Below are 23,059 nucleotides of genomic sequence, written 5' to 3'. Positions count from 1 at the left end.
TCTCTCCATTTAGAGTGATATTGGCCGTTGGCTTTGCATATATGCCCTTTATTATGTTGAGGAATTTTCCTTCAATTCCTATTTTGGTGAGAGTTTTTATCATAAATGGGTGTTGGACTTTGTCAAATGCCTTTTCTGCATCAATTGATAAGATCATGTGGTTTTTGTCTTTTGTTTTATTTATGTGATGGATTACATTAATGGTTTTTCTGATATTAAACCAGCCTTGCATACCTGGTATAAATCCCACTTGATCAGGGTGAATTATTTTTTTGATGTGTTGTTGGATTCTATTGGCTAGAATTTTATTAAGGATTTTTGCATCTATGTTCATGAGGGATATAGGTCTAAAATTTTCTTTTTTTGTAATGTCTTTACCTGGTTTTGGTATCAGGGAGATGGTAGCTTCATAGAATGAGTTGGGTAGTATTCCGTCTTTTTCTATACTTTGAAATACCTTCAATAGTAATGGTGTTAAGTCTTCTCTGAAGGTTTGGTAGAACTCTGCAGTGAAGCCATCTGGGCCAGGACTTTTTTTTGTTGGGAGTTTTTTGATTACCATTTCAATCTCTTTTTTTGTTATGGGTCTATTTAGTTGTTCTACTTCTGTATGTGTTAGTTTAGGTAAGTAGTGTTGTTCCAAGAATTTATCCATTTCTTCTAGGTTGTCAAATTTGTTAGAGTACAATTTTATGTAGTAATCTGATATGATTCTTTTGATTTCATTTGGTTCTGTTGTGATGTGGTCCTTCTCGTTTCTTATTCGGGTTATTTGTTTCCTTTCCTGTTTTTCTTTAGTCAATCTAGCCAATGGTTTATCAATTTTGTTAATTTTTTCAAAGAACCAGCTTTTGGCTTTGTTAATTCTTTCAATTGTTTTTCTGTTCTCTAATTCATTTAGTTCAGCTCTAATTTTTATTATTTGTTTTCTTCGGGTGCCTGATGGATTCTTTTGTTGCTCACTTTCTATTTGCTCAAGTTGTCGGGACAGTTCTCTGATTTTGGCTCTTTCTTCTTTTTGTATGTGTGCATTTATCGATATAAATTGGCCTCTGAGCACTGCTTTTGCTGTGTCCCAGAGGTTTTGATAGGAAGTATTTTCATTCTCGTTGCTTTCTAAGAATTTCCTTATTCCCTCCTTGATGTCTTCTATAACCCAGTCTTTTTTCAGGAGGGTATTCTTCATTTTCCAAGTATTTGATTTCTTTTCCCTAGTTTTTCTGTTATTGATTTCTAGCTTCATTGCCTTGTGGTCTGAGAAGATGCTTTGTAATATTTCGATGTTTTGGATTCTGGAAAGATTTGTTTTATGACCTAATATGTGATCTATTCTAGAGAATGTTCCATGTGCGCTAGAAAAAAAAGTATATTTTGCAGCAGTTGGGTGGAGAGTTCTGTATAAGTCAATGAGGTCAAGTTGGTTGATTGTTGTAAGTAGGTCTTCCGTGTCTCTGTTGAGCTTCTTACTGGATGTCCTGTCCTTCTCCGAAAGTGGTGTGTTGAAGTCTCCTACTATATATGTGGAGGTGTCTATCTCACTTTTCAATTCTGTTAAAATTTGATTTATGTATCTTGCAGCCCTGTCATTAGGTGCGTAAATATTTAATATGGTTATGTCTTCCTGATCAATTGTCCCTTTTATCATTATATAGTGTCCTTCTTTATCCTTTGTGGCGGATTTAAGTCTAAAGTCTATTTTGTCAGAAATTAATATTGCTACTCCTCTTCTTTTTTGCTTATTGTTTGCTTGATATATTTTTTTCCATCCTTTGAGTTTTAGTTTGTTTGTGTCTCTAAGTCTAAGGTGTGTCTCTTGTAGGCAGCATATAGATGGATCGTGTTTTTTTATCCAGTCCGTGACTCTCTGTCTCTTTATTGGTGCATTTAGTCCATTTACATTCAGCATAATTATAGATAAGTAAGTTTTTAGTGCTGTCATTTTGATGCCTTTTTATGTGTGTTGTTGGCCATTTCATTTTTCCACATGCTTTTTTGTGCTGAGACGTTTTTCTTAGTAGCTTGTGAGATCCGCATTTTCATAATGTTTAACTTTGTGTTTATTGAGTTGTTACGTTTTTCTTGGCTTTTTTCTTGAGTTATGGAATTGATATTCCTTTTTGTGGTTACCTTTTTATTTACCCCTATTTTTCTAAGTAAAAACCTAACTTGTATCCTTCTATTTCGCCTTGTATCATTCTCCATCTGGCAGTTCAATGCCTCCTATATTTAGTCCCTCTTTTTGATTATTTTGATCGTTTAGCTATTGATTTCCATGATTTCCTGTTGTGTGTATTATTTTGTTTATTTATTTATTTTTTAGAATTAGTCTTAATTTGTTTGTTTTTGTGCTTTCCCTGTTTGAGTTGCGTTGATATCAGGACGTTCTGTTTTGTGACCTTGTATTGTGCTGGTACCTGATATTATTGGTCATCAGGCCAAACAATCTCCTTTAGCATTTCTTGCAGTCTTGGTTTAGTTTTTGCAAATTCTCTAAACTTGTGTTTATCTGTAAATATCTTAATTTCTCCTTCATATTTCAGAGAGAGTTTTGCTGGATATATGATCCTTGGTTGGCAGTTTTTCTCGTTTAGTGCTCTGTATATGTCGTCCCATTCCCTTCTTGCCTGCATGGTTTCTGCTGAGTAGTCTGAACTTATTCTTATTGATTCTCCCTTGAAGGAAACCTTTCTTTTCTCCCTGGCTGCTTTTAAAATTTTCTGTTTGTCTTTGGTTTTGGCAAGTTTGATGATGATATGTCTTGGTGTTTTTCTTTTTGGATCAATCTTAAATGGGGTTCGATGAGCATCTTGGATAGATATCCTTTCTTCTTTCATGATGTCAGGGAAGTTTTGTGTCAGGAGTTCTTCAACTATTTTCTCTGTGTTTTCTGTCCCCCCTCCCTGTTCTGGGACTCCAATCACTCGCAAGTTATCCTTCTTGATAGAGTCCCACATGATTCTTAGGGTTTCTTCATTTTTTTAAATTCTTTTATCTGATTTTTTTTCAGCTATGTTGGTGTTGATTCCCTGGTCCTCCAGAAGTCCCAGTCTACATTCTAATTGCTCGAGTCTGCTCCTCTGACTTTCTATTGCATTGTCAAATTCTGTAATTTTATTGTTAATCTTTTGGATTTCTACATGCTGTCTCTCTATGGATTCTTGCAACTTGTTAATTTTTCCACTATGTTCTTGAATAATCTTTTTGAGTTCTTCAACAGTTTTATCAGTGTGTTCCTTGGCTTTTTCTGCAGTTAGCCTAATTTCATTTGTGATATCTTTAAGCATTCTGTAAATTAGTTTTTTATATTCTGTATCTGATAATTCCAGGATTGTATCTTCATTTGGGAAAGATTTTGATTCTTTTGTTTGGGGGGTTGGAGAAGCTGTCATGGTCTGTTTCTTTATGTGGTTTGATATGGACTGCTGTCTCCGAGCCATCACTGGGAAACTAGATTTTCCAAGTAGTCAGCTAAAAAAAAAATGCAGTCAGATCCCTATCTGAATTCTCTCTCTGGCTCCGGGTATTCGGATGTTAATGGGGTCGCCTGGGGAGGGTGGGGGAGGGATCTGAGAGCTAGGAGTGTAGCACCACAGAATATAGAGCTGAACACCACGTTCACGCTCCGCCCCCGTTCGCCAAAATCCGGGCTGGACGGGTCCCTGGCTAGGACACTGCTTTCCTTGCTCGGAAACCAGTCCCTTCCTCCTGGGGACTTCCTCCGGTGCGCGGCACCGCTCGTGGGCACTGGGTGGGCGTTTCCCGCACGAACGGGTGGGCCCGCCCCCAGGGTCTATTCAGGCGATTATAATTAGATCCCGCGGTCACGCCCCGCCTGTGCGCGCGCCCAAATCCCAGCGGGATGACTTCCGGGTTGAGACGCTGCTTTCCCTGTTCGGCAACCAGTCGCTTCCTCCCCGGGACTTCTCCTTCCGGAGCGCCACACCTCTCGCGCGAACTGGGTTGGCGTCACCTGCACGGCCAGGTGGGCCCGCCCCCTGGGTCAATTCAGGGCAATAAAAATGGACTCCGTGCTCACGCCCCGCTCGTGCGCGCGCCCAAGCCCCGGCAGGACGGAACCCCGTCTGGGACGCTACTTTCTGCGCTTTGGGACCAATCAGTTCCTCCCGGGGACTTCTCCTTCCAGTGTGCCACACCTCTCGCGCAAACTGGGAGGGCGTCACTCGCACGACCAGGTGGTCCCGCCCTCTGGGTCAATTCAGGGTAATAAAAATGGACCCCGTGCTCATGCCCCGCCCGTGCGCGCGCGCGCGCGCGCGTGCCCAGATCGCAGCGGAATGGCTCCCCGTCTGGGATGCTGCTTTCCCTGTTTTGAGACCAGACACCTCCGGGGATTTCTCCCTCTGGTGTGCCGTGCCACACGCGCGGACTGGGTGCGCGTCCTCCCGCACGAACGCGTGGGCCCCGCCCTGGGGTCACTCCAGGGAAACACAGCTGACCCCCCCCCCGCGCGCGCCCCGTCGGCTTCTCGCCTAACTCCCGGCGGACAGCACGGCACCCCAGCTGGGACGCTGTTCTCCCCCCTCTCAGATCAGTCACTGCCTCCCGGGTGTTTCTCCCTCCGGCTGCGCCCCTACGCCGCCCGCGCCAACCTGCTAGGCTTCCTCCCGGAATGGGTTCGGGGGGGAAGGGGTGGGCCCCCTTTCTGTGCCGTCTGCCCCCCTGGGCTCTGCCCCAGATCGAGCTCCGAAGGTCACCTGCCTGGTGCGCTGGCTCCTAGTTCTGAAAACAGTCGCTGTCTGCCCGTATTTGTTCGTCCTCCGTCTCTAAGTCTGTGCTTGTTGTTCAGAGTTCATAGATTGTTATGTATGTGATCGATTCCCTTGTTTTTCCGAGTCTTTGTTGCAAGAGGGATCCGCGGGAGCGTCCACCTAGTCCGCCATCTTGGCCCCCCCTCTCTATTTCTAGCTTTTTAAGGAAGAGCCAAATCAATTTCCAAAGTGTTTGTACCATTTTACATTCCCACCAGCAGTGTAGAAGTATTCCAGTCTCTCCACAACCTCTCCAACATTTATTATTTTGTGATTTTGTAGTAATGTCAGCCTTGTTGGAATGAGATGGAATATCATCGCAGTTTTGATCTGCATTTCTCCAATGGCTAATGATCCTGAGCATTTCCTCAATTATCTGTTAGCTACCTGAATGTCTTCTTTAGTAAAGTATCTGTTCATAACCTTTGCTCATTTTTTAATTGGGTTATTTGTCTTTTGTAGTTGAGTTTTTGCTCTATCATGTAGATTTTAGATATCAGGCCCTGCTGATCAGAAATTTCATAGCTAAAAACTTTTTCCCAAACTGTAGGTAATTGTTTTACTCTTTTTGGTGAAGTCTTTGGATGGGCATAGGTGTTTCATTTTTAGGAGCTCCCAGTTATCTAATGTCTCTTTTGCAGTTTGTACAGTTCTAGTAATGTTTTGTATACTGTTTATGCCATGTATTAGGACTCCTAACATTGTCATATTTTTCCTTCCATGATCTTTATTGTTTTAGATTTTCTATTTAGGTCTCTGACTCATTTCGAGTTGGTTTTTGTGCATGGTGTGAGGTACGGGTCTTGTTTCATTTTTTTCCAGATGGGTATCCGATTATGCCAGCACAATTTGTTAAAGAGACTGTCTTCTCCCCATTAAACAGATTTTGGATCTTTGTCAAATTATCAGCTGCTCATATGTGGATGGATTTATGTCTGGGTTCTCAATTCTATTCCGTTGGTCTATGTATCTGTTGTTGTACCAGTGCCAGGCTGTTTTGACTATCATGGCCGTATCATATGTTCTAAAATCAGGTAAAGTAAGGCCTCCCACTTTGTTCTTCTTTTTCAGTAATGCTTTACTTATCCGGGGCCTCTTGCCCTTCCGTATGATGTTGGTGATTTGTTTCTCCATCTCATTAAAAAATGTCATTGGTATTTGGATAAGGATTGCATCGTATCTATAGATCACTTTGGGCAGAATAGATATTTTTATAATGTTAAGACTTCCTATCCATGAGCAAGGTATGTTTTTCCACTTACGTAGGTCTCTTTTGGTTTCTTGCAATAGTGTCTTGTAGTTTTCTATGTATGGATCTTTTACACCTCTGGTAAGGTTTATTTTGAAGTATTTTACCTTCTCGAGGACTATTGTAAATGGTATTGATTTGGTGATTTCCTCTTCGTAGCTCTCTTTGTTGGTGTAGAGGAATCCAACAGATTTATGTATGTTTTGTATGCTGCCACTCTGCTGAATTCTTCTATTAGTTTCAGTAGTTTTCTTGAGGATTCTTTAGGTTTTCTGTGTATAAGATCATGTCATCTGCAAGCAGAGATAGTTTTACTTCTTTGCCAATTTGGATGCTCTTTACTTCTTTATCTAGCCTAATAGTTCTGGCTAGGACCTACAGCACAATGTTGAATAAGAGTGGTGATAAAGGACATCCTTCTCAGGTTCCCGTTCTCAAGGGAAATGCTTTCATTCTCTCTCCATTTAGGATTATGTTGGCTGTTGGCTTTGTATAAATGTATTTGACTATGTTGAGGAATTTTCCTTCTATTCCTATTTTGCTGAGAGTTTTTATAATGAATGGGTGTTGGACTTTTTCAAATGCCTTTTCTGTATTAATTGATAAGATCAGGTGGCTCTTGTCTTTTGTTTTATTTATGTGATGGATTATATTGTTTTTCTAATGTTGAACCATCCTTGCATCCAAAACCAAAAAACAAACCCAGTGCCATTGAGTCGATTCCAACTCATAGCGACCCTAAAGGACAGAGTAGAACTGCCCCGTAGAGTTTCCAAGGAGCGCCGGGCAGATTCAAACTGCTAATCCTTTGGTTAGCAGCCGTGGCACCTAACCACTATGCCACCAGTGTTTCCCATCTGTGCATAAAAAGAAAAAATTTTTTTTTTCTTTTTCATACCTGGTATTAATTCCACTTGGTCATGGTGAATTATTTTTTGATATGTTGTTTAATTCTATTGGCTAAAATTTTGTTGAGGATTTTCACGTCTAAGTTCATGATGGATATTGGTCTGTAATTTTTTTTGTGTGTGTGTGGAGTCTGTACCTGGTTTTGGTTTCAGGGTTATGCTGGCTTCATAGAATGAGTTTGGGAGTATTCCGTCCTTTTTTATGCTCTGAAATGCCTTTAGTAGTAGTGTGTTAACTTTTCTCTGAATATTTGGTAGAATTATCCAGGGAAGCCTTGAGGGCCAGGGCTTTTCTTCATTGGGAATTTTTTTTATAACTTTTATTGTGCTTTAAGTGAAAGTTTACAAAACAAATCAGACTCTCACACAAAAACCCATATACACCTTGCTACACACTCCCAATTATTCTCCCCCAAATGAGACAGCCCACTCTCGCCCTCTACTCTCTCTTTCTACTCTCTCTTTTCGCGTCCATTTTGCCAGCTTCTAACCCTCTCCACTGTCTCATCTCCCCTCCAGGTAGGAGATGCCAACATAGGCTCATGTGTCCACCTGATCCAAGAAGATCACTCCTCACCAGCATCCCTCTCCAACACAATGTCCAGTTCAATCCATGTCTGAAGAGTTGGCTTTGGGAATGGTTCCTGTCCTGAGGCAACAGAAGGTCTGGGGGCCGTGACCACTGGGGTCCTTCTAGTCTCAGTCAGACCATTAAGTCTGGTCTTATGAGAATTTGGGGTCTGCATCCCACTGCTCTCCTGCTCCCTCAGGGGTTCTCTGTTGTGTTCTCTCTCAGGGCAGTCATCAGTGGTAGCCGGGCACCATCTAGTTCTTCTGGTCTCAGGATGATGTAGTCTCTGGTTCATGTGGCCCTTTCTGTCTCTTGGGCTCATAATCACCTTGTGTCCTTGGTGTTCTTCATTCTCCTTTGCTCCAGGTGGGTTGAGACCAATTGATGCATCTTAGACGGCTGCTTGCTAGCCTTTAAGACCCCAGACACCACTCTTCAAAGTGGGATGCAGGATGTTTTCTTAATAGACTTTATTATGCCAATAGAATTAGATGTCCCCTGAAACCATGGTCCCCAGACTCCTGCCCCTGCTACACTGGCCTTTGAATCCTTCAGTTTGTTCAGGAAACTTCTTTGCTTTTAGTTTAGTCCAATTGTGCTGACCTCCCCTGTATTGTGTGCTGTCTTTCCCTTCATCTAATGTAGTTCTTATCTACTATCTAATTAGTGAATGCCCCTCTCTCACCCTCCTTCCCTCCCTCCTCTCGTAACCACAAAAAAATGTTTTCTCCTCAGTTTAAACTATTTCTCAAGTTCTTATAATAGTGGTCTTATACAATATTTGTCCTTTTGCAACTGACTAATTTCACTCAGCATAATGCCTTCCAGGTTCCTGCATGTTATGAAATGTTTCACAGACTCCTCACTGTTCTTTATCGATGCGTAGTATTCCATTGTGTGAATGTACCATAATTTATTTATCCATTCATCCATTGATGGGCACCTTGGTTGCTTCCATCTTTTTGCTATTGTAAACAATGTTGCAATAAAGGGAGTTTTTTTTTACTTTGCCAATCTCTTCTATTGTTACGAGTTTATTTAGTTGTTCTGCCTCTGTTTGTGTGTGTTTCTACAAATTTGTCCATTTCCTCTAGGTTTTCAAGTTTGTTAGAGTACTTTTTTTTTATTAACTTTTATTGAGCTTCAAGTGAACATTTACAAATCAAGTCAGTCTGTCACATATAAGTTTATATACATCTTACTCCTTACTCCCACTTGCTCTCCCCCTAATGAGTCAGCCCTTCCAGTCTCTCCCTTTGTGACAATTTTGCCAGCTTCGAACTCTCTCTATCCTCCCATCCCCCCCTAGACCGGAGATGTCAACACAGTCTCAAGTGTCCACCTGATATAATTAGCTCACTCTTCTTCAGCATCTCTCTTACCCACTGTCCAGTCCCTTTCATGTCTGATGAGTTGTCTTTGGGAATGGTTCCTGTCCTGTGCCAACAGAAGGTTTGGGGACCATGCCCGCCGGGATTCCTCTAGTCTCAGTCAGACCATTAAGTATGGTATTTTTATGAGAATTTGGGGTCTGCATCCCACTGATCTCCTGCTCCCTCAGGGGTTCTCTATTGTGCTCCCTGTCAGGGCAGTCATCGATTGTGGCCAGGCACCAACTAGTTCTTCTGGTCTCAGGATAATGTAGGTCTCTGGTTCATGTGGCCCTTTCTATCTCTTGGGCTCTTAGTTGTCGTGTGACCTTGATGTTCTTCATTCTCCTTTGCTCCAGGTGGGTTGAGACCAATTGATGCATCTTAGATGGCCGTTTGTTAGCATTTAAGACCCCAGATGCCACATTTCAAAGTGGGATGCAGAATGTTTTCATAACAGAATTATTTTGCCAATTGACTTAGAAGTCCCCGCAAACCATGTTCCCCAGAGCCCCGCGTTTGCACCGCTGACCTTTGAAGCATTCATTTTATCCCGGAAACGTCTTTGCTTTTGGTCCAGTCCAATTGGGCTGACCTTCCATGTATTGAGTGATGTCCTTCCCTTCACCTAAAGCAGTTTTATCTACTAATTAATCAGTAAAAAACCCTCTCCCTCCCTCCCTCCGTCCCCCCCTCGTAACCACAAAAGTATGTGTTCTTCTCAGTTTATACTATTTCTCAAGATCTTATAATAGTGGTCTTATACAATATTTGTCCTCTTGCATCTGACTAATTTCACTCAGCATAATGCCTTCCAGGTTCCTCCATGTTATGAAATGTTTCACAGATTCGTCACTGTTCTTTATCGATGCTTAGTATTGCATTGTGTGAATATGCCACAGTTTATTTACCCATTCATCCGTTGATGGGCACCTTGGTTGCTTCCAGCTTTTTGCTATTGTAAACAGTGCTGCAATAAACATGGGTGTGCATGTATCTGTTTGTGTGAAGGCTCTTGTTTCTCTACGGTATATTCTGAGGAGTGGGATTTCTGGGTTGTATGGTAGCTCTATTTCTAACTGTTTAAGATAACGCCAGTTAGATTTCCAAAGTGGTTGTACCGTTTGACATTCCCACCAGCAGTGTATAAGAGTTCCAATCTCTCCACAGCCTCTCGAACATTTATTATTTTGTGTTTTTTGGATTAATGCCAGCCTTGTTAGAGTGAGATGGAATCTCATGGTAGTTTTAATTTGCATTTCTCTAATGGCTAATGATCGAGAACATTTTCTCATGTATCTGTTAGCTGCCTGAATATCTTCTTTAGTGAAATGTGTGTTCATTTCCTTTGACCACTTCTTGATTGGGTTGTTTGTCTTTTTGTGGTTGAGTTTTAACAGAATCGTATAGATTTTAGAGATCAGGCACTGGTCGGAGATGTCATAGCTGAAAATTCTTTCCCAGTCTGTAGGTGGTCTTTTTACTCTTTTGGTGAAGTCTTTAGATGAGCATAGGTGTTTGATTTTTAGGAGCTCCCAGTTATCTGGTTTCTCTTCATCATTTTTGGTAATGTTTTGTATTCTGTTTATGCCTTGGATTAGGTTGTCCCTATTTTTTCTTCCATGATCCTTATCGTTTTAGTCTTTATGTTTAGGTCTTTGATCCACTTGGAGTTAGTTTTTGTGCTTGGTGTGAGGTATGGGTCCTGTTTCATTTTTTTGCAAATGGATATCCAATTATGCCAGCAGCATTTGTTAAAAAGACTATCTTTTCCCCAATTAACTGACACTGGGCTTTTGTCAAATATCAGCTGCTCATACGTGGATGGATTTATATCTGGGTTCTCAATTCTGTTCCACTGGTCTATGTGCCTGTTGTTGTACCAATACCAGGTTGTTTTGACTACAGTGGCTGTATAATAGGTTCTGAAATCAGGTAGAGTGAGGCCTCCCACTTTCTTCTTCTTTTTCAGTAATGCTTTGCTTATCCAAGGCTTCTTTCCCTTCCATATGAAGTTGGTTATTTGTTTCTCTATCACCTTAAAAAACGGCATTGGAATTTGGATCGGAAGTGCATTGTATGTAAGATGGCTTTGGTAGAATAGACTTTTTTTCTATGTTAAGTCTTCCTATCCATGAACAAGGTATGTTTTTCCACTTAAGTAGGTCCTTTTTAATTTCTTGTAGTAGTACTTTGTAGTTTTCTTTGTATAGGTCTTTTACATCCTTGGTAAGATTTATTCCTAAGTATTTTATTTTCTTGGGGGCTACTGTGAATGGTATTAATTTGATTATTTCCTCTTCGATGTTCTTTTTGTTGATGTAGAGGAATCCAAGTGATTTTGGTATGTTTATCTTATAACCTGAGACTCTGCCAAACTCTTCTATTAGTTTCAGTAGTTTTCTGGAGGATTCCTTAGGGTTTTCTGTGTATAAGATCATGTCATCTGCAAATAGAGAGAATTTTACTTCCTCCTTGCCAATCCGGATGCCCTTTATTTCTTTGTCTAGCCTAATTGCCCTGGCTAGGACTTCTAGCACGATGTTGAATAAGAGCGGTGATAAAGGGCATCCTTGTCTCGTTCCCGTTCTCAAGGGAAATGCTTTCAGGTTCTCTCCATTTAGAGTGATGTTGGCTGTTGGCTTTACCCTTTATTATGTTGAGCAATTTTCCTTCAATTCCTACTTTGGTGAGAGTTTTTATCATAAAAGGGTGTTGGACTTTGTCAAATGCCTTTTCTGCATCAATTGATAAGATTATGTGGTTTTTGTCTTCTGTTTTATTTATATGGTGGATTACATTAATGGTTTTTCTGATATTAAACCAGCCTTGCATACCTGGTATAAATCCCACTTGATCGTGGTGAATTATTTTTTTGATATGTTGTTGAATTCTATTGGCTACAGTTTTGTTGAGGATTTTTGCATCTATGTTCATGAGGGATATAGGTCTGCAATTTTCTTTTTTTGTAATGTCTTTACCTGGTTTTGGTATCAGGGAGATGGTGGCTTCATATAATGAGTTGGGTAGTATTCCGTCATTTTCTATGCTTTGAAACACCTTTAGTAGTAGTGGTGTTAACTCTTCTCTGAAAGTTTAGTAAACTCTGCAGTGAAGCCGTCCGGGCCAGGGCTTTTTTTTGTTGGGAGTTTTTTGATTACCGTTTCAATCTCTTTTTTTGTTATGGGTCTATTTAGTTGTTCTACTTCTGATTGTGTTAGTTTAGGTAGGTAGTGTTTTTCTAGGAATTCATCCATTTCTTCTAGGTTTGCAAATTTGTTAGAGTACAATTTTTCGTAATAATCTGATATGATTCTTTTAATTTCAGTTGGGTCTGTTTTGATGTGGCCCTTCTGGTTTCTTATTCGGGTTATTTGTTTCCTTTCCTGTATTTCTTTAGTCAGTCTAGCCAATGGTTTATCAATTTTGTTAATTTTTTCAAAGAACCAGCTTTTGGCTTTGTTAATTCTTTCAATTGTTTTTCTGTTCTCTAATTCATTTAGTTCAGCTCTAATTTTTATTATTTGTTTTCTTCTGGTGCCTGATGGATTCTTTTGTTGCTCAGTTTCTATTTGTTCCAGTTGTAGGGACAGTTCTCTGATTTTGGCTCTTTCATCTTTTTGTGTGTGTGCATTTATCAATAGAAATTGACCTCTGAGCACTGCTTTTGCTGTGTCCCAGAGGTTTTGATAGGAAGTATTTTCATTCTTGTTGCATTCTATGAATTTCCTTATTCCCTCCTTAATGTCTTCTATAACCCAGTCTTTTTTCAGGAGGGTATTGTTCATTTTCCAAGTATTTGATTTCTTTTCCCTAGTTTTTCTGTTATTGAGTTCTAGTTTAATTGCCTTGTGGTCTGAGAAGATGCTTTGTAATATTTCAATGTTTTGGATTCTGCAAAGGTTTGTTTTATGACCTAATATGTGGTCTATTCTAGAGAATGTTCCATATGGGTTAGAAAAAAAGTATATTTTGCAGCAGTTGGGTGGAGAGTTCTGTATAAGTCAATGAGGTCAAGTTGGTTGATTGTTGTAATTAGATCTTCCGTGTCTCTATTGAGCTTCTTACTGGATGTCCTGTCCTTCTCCGAAAGTGGTGTGTTGAAGTCTCCTACTATAATTGTGGAGGTGTCCATCTCACTTTTCAGTTCCGTTAAAATTTGATTTATGTATCTTGCAGCTCTGTCATTGGGTGCATAAATATTTAATATGGTTATGTCTTCCTGATCAATTGACCCTTTTATCATTATGTAGTGTCCTTCTTTATCCTTTGTGGTGGATTTAAGTCTAAAGTCTATTTTGTCAGAAATTAATATTGCTACTCCTCTTCTTTTTTGCTTGATATGTTTTATTCCATCCTTTGAGTTTTAGTTTGTTTGTGTCTCTAAGTCTAAGGTGTGTCTCTTGTAGGCAGCATATAGATGGATCGTGTTTCTTTATCCAGTCCGAGACTCTCTGTCTCTTTATTGGTGCATTTAGTCCATTTACATTCAACGTAATTATAGATAAATAAGTGTTTAGTGTTGTCATTTTGATGCCTTTTTATGTGTGTTGTTGACAATTTCGTTTTTCCACATACATTTTTGTGCTGAGACATTTTTCTTAGTAAATTGTGAGATCCTCATTTTCCTAGTGTTTGACTTTATGTTTGTTGAGTTGTTACGTTTTTCTTGACTTTTGTCCTGAGTTATGGAGTTGTTATACCTCTTTGTGGTTACCTTAATATTTACCCGTATTTTTCCAAGTAAAAACCTAACTTGTATTGTTCTATATCGCCTTGTATCACTCTCCATATGGCAGTTCTATGCCACCTGTATTTAGTCCCTCTTTTTGATTATTTTGATCTTTTACATTTTGACTTCAGTGATTCCCTGTTATGAGCTTTTTTTTTAAAATTAATCTTAATTTGTTTTTGTGATTTCCCTATTTGAGTTGATATCAGGATGTTCTGTTTTGTGACCTTGTGTTGTGCTGGTATCTGATATTATTGGTTTTCTGACCAAACAATATCCTTTAGTATTTCTTTTAGCTTTGGTTTGGTTTTTGCAAATTCTCTAAACTTCTGTTTATCTGTAAATATCTTAATTTCGCCTTCATATTTCAGAGAGAGTTTTGCTGGATATATGATCCTTGGCTGGCAGTTTTTCTCCTTCAGTGCTCTGTATATGTCGTCCCATTCCCTTCTTGCCTGCATGGTCTCTGCTGAGTAGTCTGAACTTATTCTTATTGATTCTCCCTTGAAGGTGACCTTTCTTTTCTCCCTGGCTGCTTTTAAAATTTTCTGTTTGTCTTTGGTTTTGGCAAGTTTGATGATAATATGTCTTGGTGTTTTTCTTTTTGGTTCAGTCTTAAATGGGGTTCGATGAGCATCTTGGATAGATGTAGTTTCGTCTTTCATGATGTCAGGGAAGTTTTCTGTCAGGAGCTCTTCAACTATTTTCTCTGTGTTTTCTGTCCTCCCTCCCTGTTCTGGGACTCCAATCACATGCAAGTTATCCTTCTTGTTAGAGTCCCACATGATTCTTAGGGTTTCTTCGTTTTTTTTAATTCTTTTATCTGAATTTTTTTCAGCTATGTTGTTGTTAATTCCCTGGTCCTCCAGATTTCCCAGTCTGCATTCTAATTGCTCGAGTCTGCTCCTCTCACTTCCTATTGCATTGTCTAATTCTGTAATTTTATTGTTAATCTTTTGGATTTCTACATGCTGTCTCTCTATGGATTCTTGCAACTTATTAATTTTTCCACTATGTTCTTGAATAATCTTTTTGAGTTCTTCAACAGTTTTATCAGTGTTCCTTGGCTTTTTCTGAAGTTTGCCTTATTTCGTTTTTGATGTCTTGAAGCATTCTGTAAATTAGTTTTTTATATTCTGTATCTGATAATTCCAGGATTGTATCTTCATTTGGGAAACATTTTGATTCTTTTGTTTGGGGGGTTGGAGAAGCTGTCATGGTCTGCTTCTTTATGTGGTTTGATATCGACTGCTGTCTCTGAGCCATCACTGGGAAACTTGTTTTTCCAGAAATTCTGCTGAAAAAAATGCAGTCAGATCCCTATCAGAACTGCCTTTGGATTATAACCGCCACCTTGTTCCCTGTAAGGATGAAAGTCCGAGATTTGGATCATATATGCTTGGCTGTAGCTGGTTCTGTGTTTTTAGTCCAATTAGGGATGGATTTTTGGTCCCTGGGTTTTTTGTGTTTCCTTCTCTCAGGCAGGAAGAGTGGGTTAGGAAAAGACCAAAAGAAAAAAAAAAGGGGGGGGAGCAAAGCCGCCACGGAGCCGGAGCTATTCTCCTTTGGCTCAGGAAATTCCAATGTTAATGAAGCCGACTGGGGAGGGTGGGGAGGGATCAGAAAGATAGGAGAGTAGCACCTCGGAATATAGCCAGTGTTGCTTGTCTTGCTTGGAATGACTATTATATCTGAGATTCCCGAGGGGCGTGTCGCCTATGTGTGTTGGCTGTGTGGAGATTGCCCCCGGGGGTCTGGCCCGCTGAAGCCGCGGTCGGATCCTCTGCTGCCAGTCCAAATCCTAGTGTCAACGTTCCCCTACTGGGACGCTTTACTCCTGGCTCCACAATCAGTCGCTGCCTCCCGGGGATTTCTCGTCCCACCAGCCGCGTCGCCACGCCACCCCCGTGGACGGCTGGGCCCCCTCCCCGGGTTAGTTCAGGGGAGTAGGGCTGCGCCCCATGCTTGAGCCGTGACAGCGCCCAGTCAAATACTCGGCGCCAGGGTTCCCCAGCTGGGACGCAGCACTCCCGGTTCCAAAACCAGTCACTGCCTCCCGGGGAGTTCTCCCACCAGCCGTGTCGCCACGCCGCCCGAGCGGACGACTGGGCCCCCTCCCAGGTTCCGTTCAGGGGGGTAGGGCTGTGCCCCTTGTTTGGGCCGTCATAAGATTATGAGTTCAGCTCCCCTGGGCCCAGATATCCGGGGCCAAGGTTACCTGACTGGGACGCTGGCTCCAGGCTCCGAAAACAGTCACTGCTTCCCCGTATTTGTTCGTTTTCCATCTCTAAATCTGTGTTTGTTGTTCAGGGTTCGTAGATTGCTATGTATGTGATCGATTCACTTGTTTTTCCGAGTCTTTGTTGCAAGAGGTATCCGGGGTAGCGTCTACCTAGTCCGCCATCTTGGCCCTGCCTCTAGAGTACAACTTTTCATAGTGCTCTGTCATGATTCTTTAAATTTCAATTGTGTCTGTTGTAATATCACCCATCCCATTTCTTATTTGGGTTATTTGCTTTCTCTCCTGTTTTTCTTTTGTCAGCCTGGCCAATGGTTTATCCATTTTGTTAATTGTTTCAAAGAACCGGCTTTTGGTCTTGTTTACTCATTCAATTGTTTTTCTGTTTTCTATTTCATTTAATTCTGCTCTAAATTTTATTTGCTTTCTTCTGGTGCCAGAAGGTTTCTTTTGTTGCTGTCTTTCTGTTTGTTCAAGTTGTAGGCATAATTCTTTCATTTTGGCCCTTTCTTCTTTTTGTATGTGTGCATTTATTTATACAAATTGACCTGTGAGCACTTCTTTTGCTGTGTCCCAAAGGTTCTGGTAGGAAGTGTTTTCATTCTCATTGGATTCTATGAATGTCTTTATTCCATCCTTAGTTTGTTGTATAATCTAACCGTGTTTGAGCAGTGTTGTCCAGTTTACACGTGTGTGATTTCTTTTCCCTGCTTTCTCTGTTATTGGCTTCTAGTTTTATGGCTTTATGATCAGAGAAGATGTTTTGCAATATTTCAATGTTTTGGATTCTGTTAAGGCTTGGTTTATGGCCTAACATGTGGTCTATTCTAGGGAATGTTTCATGTGCACTGGAAAACAAAGTATACTTGGATGCTGTTGGGTGAAGTGCTCTGTGTATGTCTATGAGGTCAGGTTGGTTAATTTGGCATTTAGCTTTTCTGTGTCTTTATTGAGCTTCTTTCTGGATGCCCTGTCCTTCACTGAAAGTGGTGTGTTCAAGTCTCGTACTATTAATGTGGAACTATCTGTCTCACTTTTCAATGCTCTTAGAGTTTGTATCTTGAAGCCCTGTCATTGGGTATGTAAATATTTTATATGGTAATATCCTCCTGGTATATTGTCCCTTTAATCATTATATAGTGACCTTCCTTATCCTTTGTGGTAGATTTAAGTTTGAAATCTGTTTTGTCAGAAATTAGTATAGCCACTGCTGTTCTTCTTTGGTTGTTGTTTTCTTGATATATCTTTTTCCATCCTTTGAGTTTTAGTTTGTTTGTGTCTTTAATTCTAAGGTGTGTCCCTTGTAGGCAGCTTATAGATGGATTGTGTTTTTTTAATCCATTCTGCAACTCTCTGTCTCTTTATTGGTTCATTTAGTCCATTTACATTCAACGTGATTATAGATAGGTATGAGTTTAGTGATGTCATTTTAACGCCTTTTCTTGTATTCTTGATAGTTTCATTTTTCCACTTATTTTTTTGTCTTAAGAAGTTTTCTTAGTAAATTGTGTGTTCCTCTTTTTTATTGTAATTGAATTTGTTTTTGCTGAGTCTTTATCTTTTTTAAAATTTTTAAGTGAGTGATTTTTAGGCTTCTTTGTGGTTACCTTAATATTTACCCCTATTTTTCTTAGTCTAAACTTAACTTGTATCTCTCTATATTGCCTTGATTTCCTCTCCATATGGAAGGCCCACTTTGTTTAGTCCCTCTTTATTGATTTACTGTCATTTTTTACATAATGATATCACTGATTGTTTTGAGCATTTTTTTATCTTGATTTATTTTTGTGATTTCCCTATCTGAGTTGATATCTGGTTGCTCCGTTCTGTGTTCTACTGTTGGGTTGATATCTGATATTGATTTTCTAACCACAGTATTCCCATTAGTTTTTTTTTAGTTTTGGTTTGTTTTTTGCATATCCTCTAAGCTTCTGTTTATCTGTAAAAACCTTGATTTCACCTTCATAGTTGAGAGATAGTTTTGCTGGGTATATGATTCTTGGCTGGCAATATTCTCCTTCAGTGCTTTATATATGTCATCCCATTGCCTTCTTGCCTGCATGGTTTCTGCCAAGTAGTCTGAACTTACTGATTCTCCTTTGTAGGTGACTTTTTGCTTATCCCTGGCCTCTCTTAAAATTTTCTCTTTATCTTTGGTTTTGGCAAGTTTAATTGTAATATGTCTCGGTGACTTTCTTTTGGGATCTACCTTGTGTGGGGTTCGATGAGCCTCTTGGGTAGATATCCTTTCATCTTTCATGATGTCAGAGAAGTTTTTTACCAACAAATCTTCAACAATTCTCTCTGTATTTTCTGTTTTCCTTCCCTGTTCTGGCATTTCAATCACTCACAAGTTATTCTTCCTGATACAGTCCCACATGATTTTTAGGGTTTCCTAATTTTTTTTAATTCTTTTACCTGATTTTTCTTTGAATCTATTGTTGCTGTGTTTTATCTTCAGTCTCCCTAATTCTGCATTCCACTTCCTCAATTCTGCTCCTTTGTCTTTCTATTGAGTTGTCTAATTCTGAAATTTTATTGTTAATCTTCTGAATTTCTGATTGCTGTCTCAGTATGAATTCTTGCAGCTTATTAAATTTTTCGTTATGTTCTTGAATAATCTTTTTAATTTCTTCAAGTGCTTTATCTGTGTGTTCCTTGGCTTGTTCTGTGTATTGCCTGATCTCCTTCATGATGCCTTGAAGAGTTCCATATATTAATCTTTTGTATTTTACATCTGGTAATTCCAGGAATATAGCTTTGTCTGGAAGAGTCCTTTATTCTTTGTTTTGGGAGTTTGTTGAAGCAATCATGGTCTGCTTCTTTATGTGATTTGATATTGACTCTTGTCTACGAGCCATCTATAAGTTATTATATTAATTTATTTTATGTTTGCTTACTATATCCTAGCTTCTTGCTTTGTTTTGTTTTGATATACCAAAATAGTATAATAGAGTGAACTAACTTGATTATTGGAGCCTTTGAAGCACTAATGTCCTGTTACCAGATGGCTAGAATTGTTACCAAGTATTTTTATATGAGCCTAGGAGTCTATTCACTATTCTCGTATAGATTCAGCTCAGATGTCCTGATAGTTGGTCACCTAGTGTGTGGTGTAGGCTCTGAGCTACTATCTTAGAGAAGCAGTGGTGATGGGTGTATGCACAGGTTTCTGGCAGTGGCTGGAAGTCACAGTCTGAGGAAGGCAGGGGACTGACAGCCTTCCTCCAAGTGTCAGTGAGTAAGGAGCGTCCCTGTTCTCTAGGGTGCTCTGGTGGGTGGGCTCTGCAGCTGTACCTTAGGCACCCAATGCTTATACCACTAAGGGCTGGTAGACACCACGGGTCACCAGGTGGCATGGGTGGAGCCTCCAGTCCTCAGGCCCCTGCTATGGGTATGTGAAGGCCCTGTTTAATAGGCAGAATGGTATCAAACCTCCAAAACCTGCATCTCCACTGCACAGTTGAAACATTTACAGTCAGATCCTGAACAAATTCACCCTTGTAATATAATAGCCACCTGAATCCATGCAGGGGGGAAAGACAAAGTCTGTGGACTGCTTGTGCCTGGGCTGGAACTGCTTCTGCTTTGAGCTTCCAGATTAGGGGAGTCGGCAGAGTATTTTTCCCCTTTTTGTTAATTTGTTCCTTCTCCAAGGCCATGAGAATGGCTCAGGCGGTGCAGAAGGGCTTATCTCACATCCAGGAAAATCAACTCTTAATGAAGCTGGCTGGGGCAAAGGAAGGAGGGATCAGATAGATAGGAGAGAGTTCTTTCAAAAGATGGAGCTATTAAATCCACACGTGGTACATTACACAAAATCACTTATCTTGTGCCGAGAGTGCTGTTTTATCTCAGATTCCAGAGGTATGTTTAGCCTGTGTGCCCTGGCTGGGTCCCCACTGAGATCACTCCAGGGGATTAGAGCTGTGTCCCATGCTTGCCTTCTATCACTAAAGCAGCTGTGTCCTAAACTCCACCTCCAGTCCCGTGGCCTTCACACCTGGGAGTTGGAGGCCAGCACCTCAGTTGCCTTCTTTTGCTGAAGCAGCAACTTCCTAAACACTGCAGTGAGCTCCAGTGTAGACATGCCCCAGGATCAGGGGTGTGCCACTCTGCATGCCTTCTTTCACTAAAGCTGCCGTGTCCCAGGTAACTACCATCAGGCCCAGTGTAGTCACGCCAAGGAATGTACCAAGGGTTCAGAGCTAAGACACTGCCGTGGGCTTGACAACTCCTCTCTGCTTCTGCGCCATCTCTCCCTCCCCCGTCACTCAGCTTGATTCCTTAACTTTGCCTTTGATGCTCAGGGTTCCTAGCTTGTCATATATATAATTGATTCGCTTGGTTTTTTAGATCTTTGTTGTAAGAAAGATCAGCAAAAGCATCTGACTACTTCGCCATCTTGGCCCCACCTCCAGGTACATTCTTATTATATTACATCTCAGGGTTATGGCATGGTATATGTGAAGTTCTTTGAAAATAGGCTTAATCGTTATGGTCAGAGATATTTTGTCTAAAGGTTTTTTTTTTTAATTGACTTTATTTTGCTTTGCATACCACAGAAACTCTTGTGAAGAAGATCACAGGTTCAAGAGAGTGCTAATCCATGATCAAGGGGAACAAAAATTAGTTGCTGAGTGGATAAAAAAATTATTATGGGTTATAAGTGGTAAATATTGCTAATGTTTTTGATGTCCTATTTTCTGGATATAAGAAACCCCGTCTTCCGTTCTTTTCTCCTAAACTATAGACTATTTTACAAATAAAAGTGAGTAATTTACCTTTTCTCTTTCCCTAATTCTCCAAAAAAAAAAAAATTCTCCAGTATTGGAAAATTCTTTAGTAAGTATGATTATTTTTATGGCAATGTAATTATTTCCATACATTTAATAAGAATCTGTCCTCTTCCTTAGCAGGGCATAATGGGAAACCTTGATTATATAATCAAGCTTTGACTGAAATATTGTACTTAAAAATAGTGCTCATCAAGAAAGAGGAAATTCAGGCAACTGACAAACACATGAAAAGATGATCCCAGTCATTAGCCATTAAAGAGATGCAGATCAAAACTACAATGACATACCATCTTGCTCCTAGAAAAATGGCACTGATCAAAAACCAGAAAACAAGAAATGCTGGAGAGGTTGTGGGGAGATTGGAACTCTTGTACAATGCTAGTGAGATTGTAAAAAGATACAACCACTATGGAAATTGGTATGGTACTTCCTCATAAAGCTAGAAATAGAAATACCTTGTGATCCAGCAATACCACTACTCTGTATATATCCTAGAGTTCAAAGATCAATGACAGGAATAGACATATGCACACCTATGTTCATTGCAGCATTATTCACAATAGCAAAAAAGATGGGAATAACCTAAGTAGCCGTCAGTGGATGAATGGATAAACAAATTGTGGTACTTTCATACAAAGCATTTCTATGCTGTCCTATAGGGTCATTATGCATTGGAATCGTCTCAATGGCAATGGGTTACAGTATATGATAAGTACAGCTAGAATGCTCCTTAGAAGCAGGATGGCGAGACTTCATCTCATATACTTTGGCCATGTTACCAGGAAGGATCAGTCCCTGAAGAAGGACATCATGCTTGGTAAAGAAGGGGGTCGACAAAAAAGAAGACTCTGAATGAGATGGATTGATACAGTGACTGGAACAATGGGCTCAAACATAGCAACGATTTTGAGGATGGTGCAGGAGAAAGCAGTGTTTCATTCTGTTGTACATAGGATCACTATGAGTCAGAATCAACTCAAGGGCACCTAACAACAGCAGCAACATATGCTAAGGAGCTCATGTGGTACACTGGTTAAGTGCTCAGCTGCTAACTGAAAGATCAGTGGTTCAAACCCACAAGCAGCTCCCCAGGAAAACAGAGCTGGCAATCTGTTTCACTAATGATTTACAGCATAGGAAACCCTATGAGGGCAATTCTACTCTGTAATATGGGGTCCCTATGAGTCAGAATCGACTCAAAGACACACAACAACAACATGATAAATTACCAATTTTGCTGCCTTATCTTTAAGATTAACATTAACTTTGCTTCAAGAGTGTCTTTTGACTAAGAAGTGAGTGATTTTAGCGAGAATTTTTGTTTCAACAGAAAATATTGGAAAGCCTTTATGGGCTATCATTCTGGTTCTGTTCATTGTGTTTGAGCTATTTTACATCTTTTGTATTTTACTATATACAAGTAATGATTTTGTTTCCCACCTGTAGAGTTGACTGGTTCTTGTTACATAGGTTATGCTTTTACCTATGTGTCTATACATAATTAAGTCTTAGGTGTTAGTCAGTGCTCACAATAATGGATACTATTCTTCACATACTAAAGCTTTCTGCTCAGGTTTCTTTCCTTTCAAGGACCAAATGACCTATGGACCAAGGACACTATTTTGTGTATGTTTGGTGAGTATATAAAGACCTGCCCTCAGATTATACTGAAATTTTTCACTTGACTTATGACATACCTCATATTTCATTTCATTCAAAACTCCCATCAGGGAGAATTAAGAATACAAGAGAGACTAAGACTGATAATGACCCTGAACAGGCCATCAAATAACTAATTGAAGAGCTATCAAATCAGGATCCACTGACTAAAGGAGTATTAATTGACTGTTCTATAGCAACCATGTCACCCTCAGTTACTGGAATTGGTTTAACCTTTGTAGAAAAAAGGAAACCCTGGTGGTGTAGTGGTTAAGTGCTACGGTTGTTAACCAAAAAGTCAGTGGTTCAAATCCACCAGGAGCTCCTTGGAAACTCTATGGGGCAGTTCTACTCTATCCTATAGGGTCACTATGAGTCAGAATTGACTCAACGGCAGTGGGTATATAGAAAAAAAATATTTTCTTAAAGTTGCAAATGATATTGGATAAGATGCCTCTAGAATTAAATAGCGCTGTTATTAATCTAAGTAATGCTATATCCTCTTTCTCTCTCTCTGAAGTAACACAGGTAAAAATAATCACATTACAGAATAGATTAGCTCTTGATTATTTACTTGCTGAGGAGTGAAATGTCTGTGAAGTGGCTAACACCACCTGTTGTACTTGGATTAACACTTCTGGGGAGGCTGAGACTCAATTACATGAAAAAGAAAAATTATCCACCTGGCTCTTTTTGACCTATTTGATCTCAACTGGTTTGGACCATGGGAACCTTGGCTCTGAAGTGCACTTCAAACACTGGA

Source organism: Loxodonta africana, chromosome X (genome assembly GCF_030014295.1).
Source record: "Loxodonta africana isolate mLoxAfr1 chromosome X, mLoxAfr1.hap2, whole genome shotgun sequence".
NCBI lineage: Eukaryota > Metazoa > Chordata > Mammalia > Proboscidea > Elephantidae > Loxodonta > Loxodonta africana.
This window is presented reverse-complemented; position numbering follows the sequence as displayed.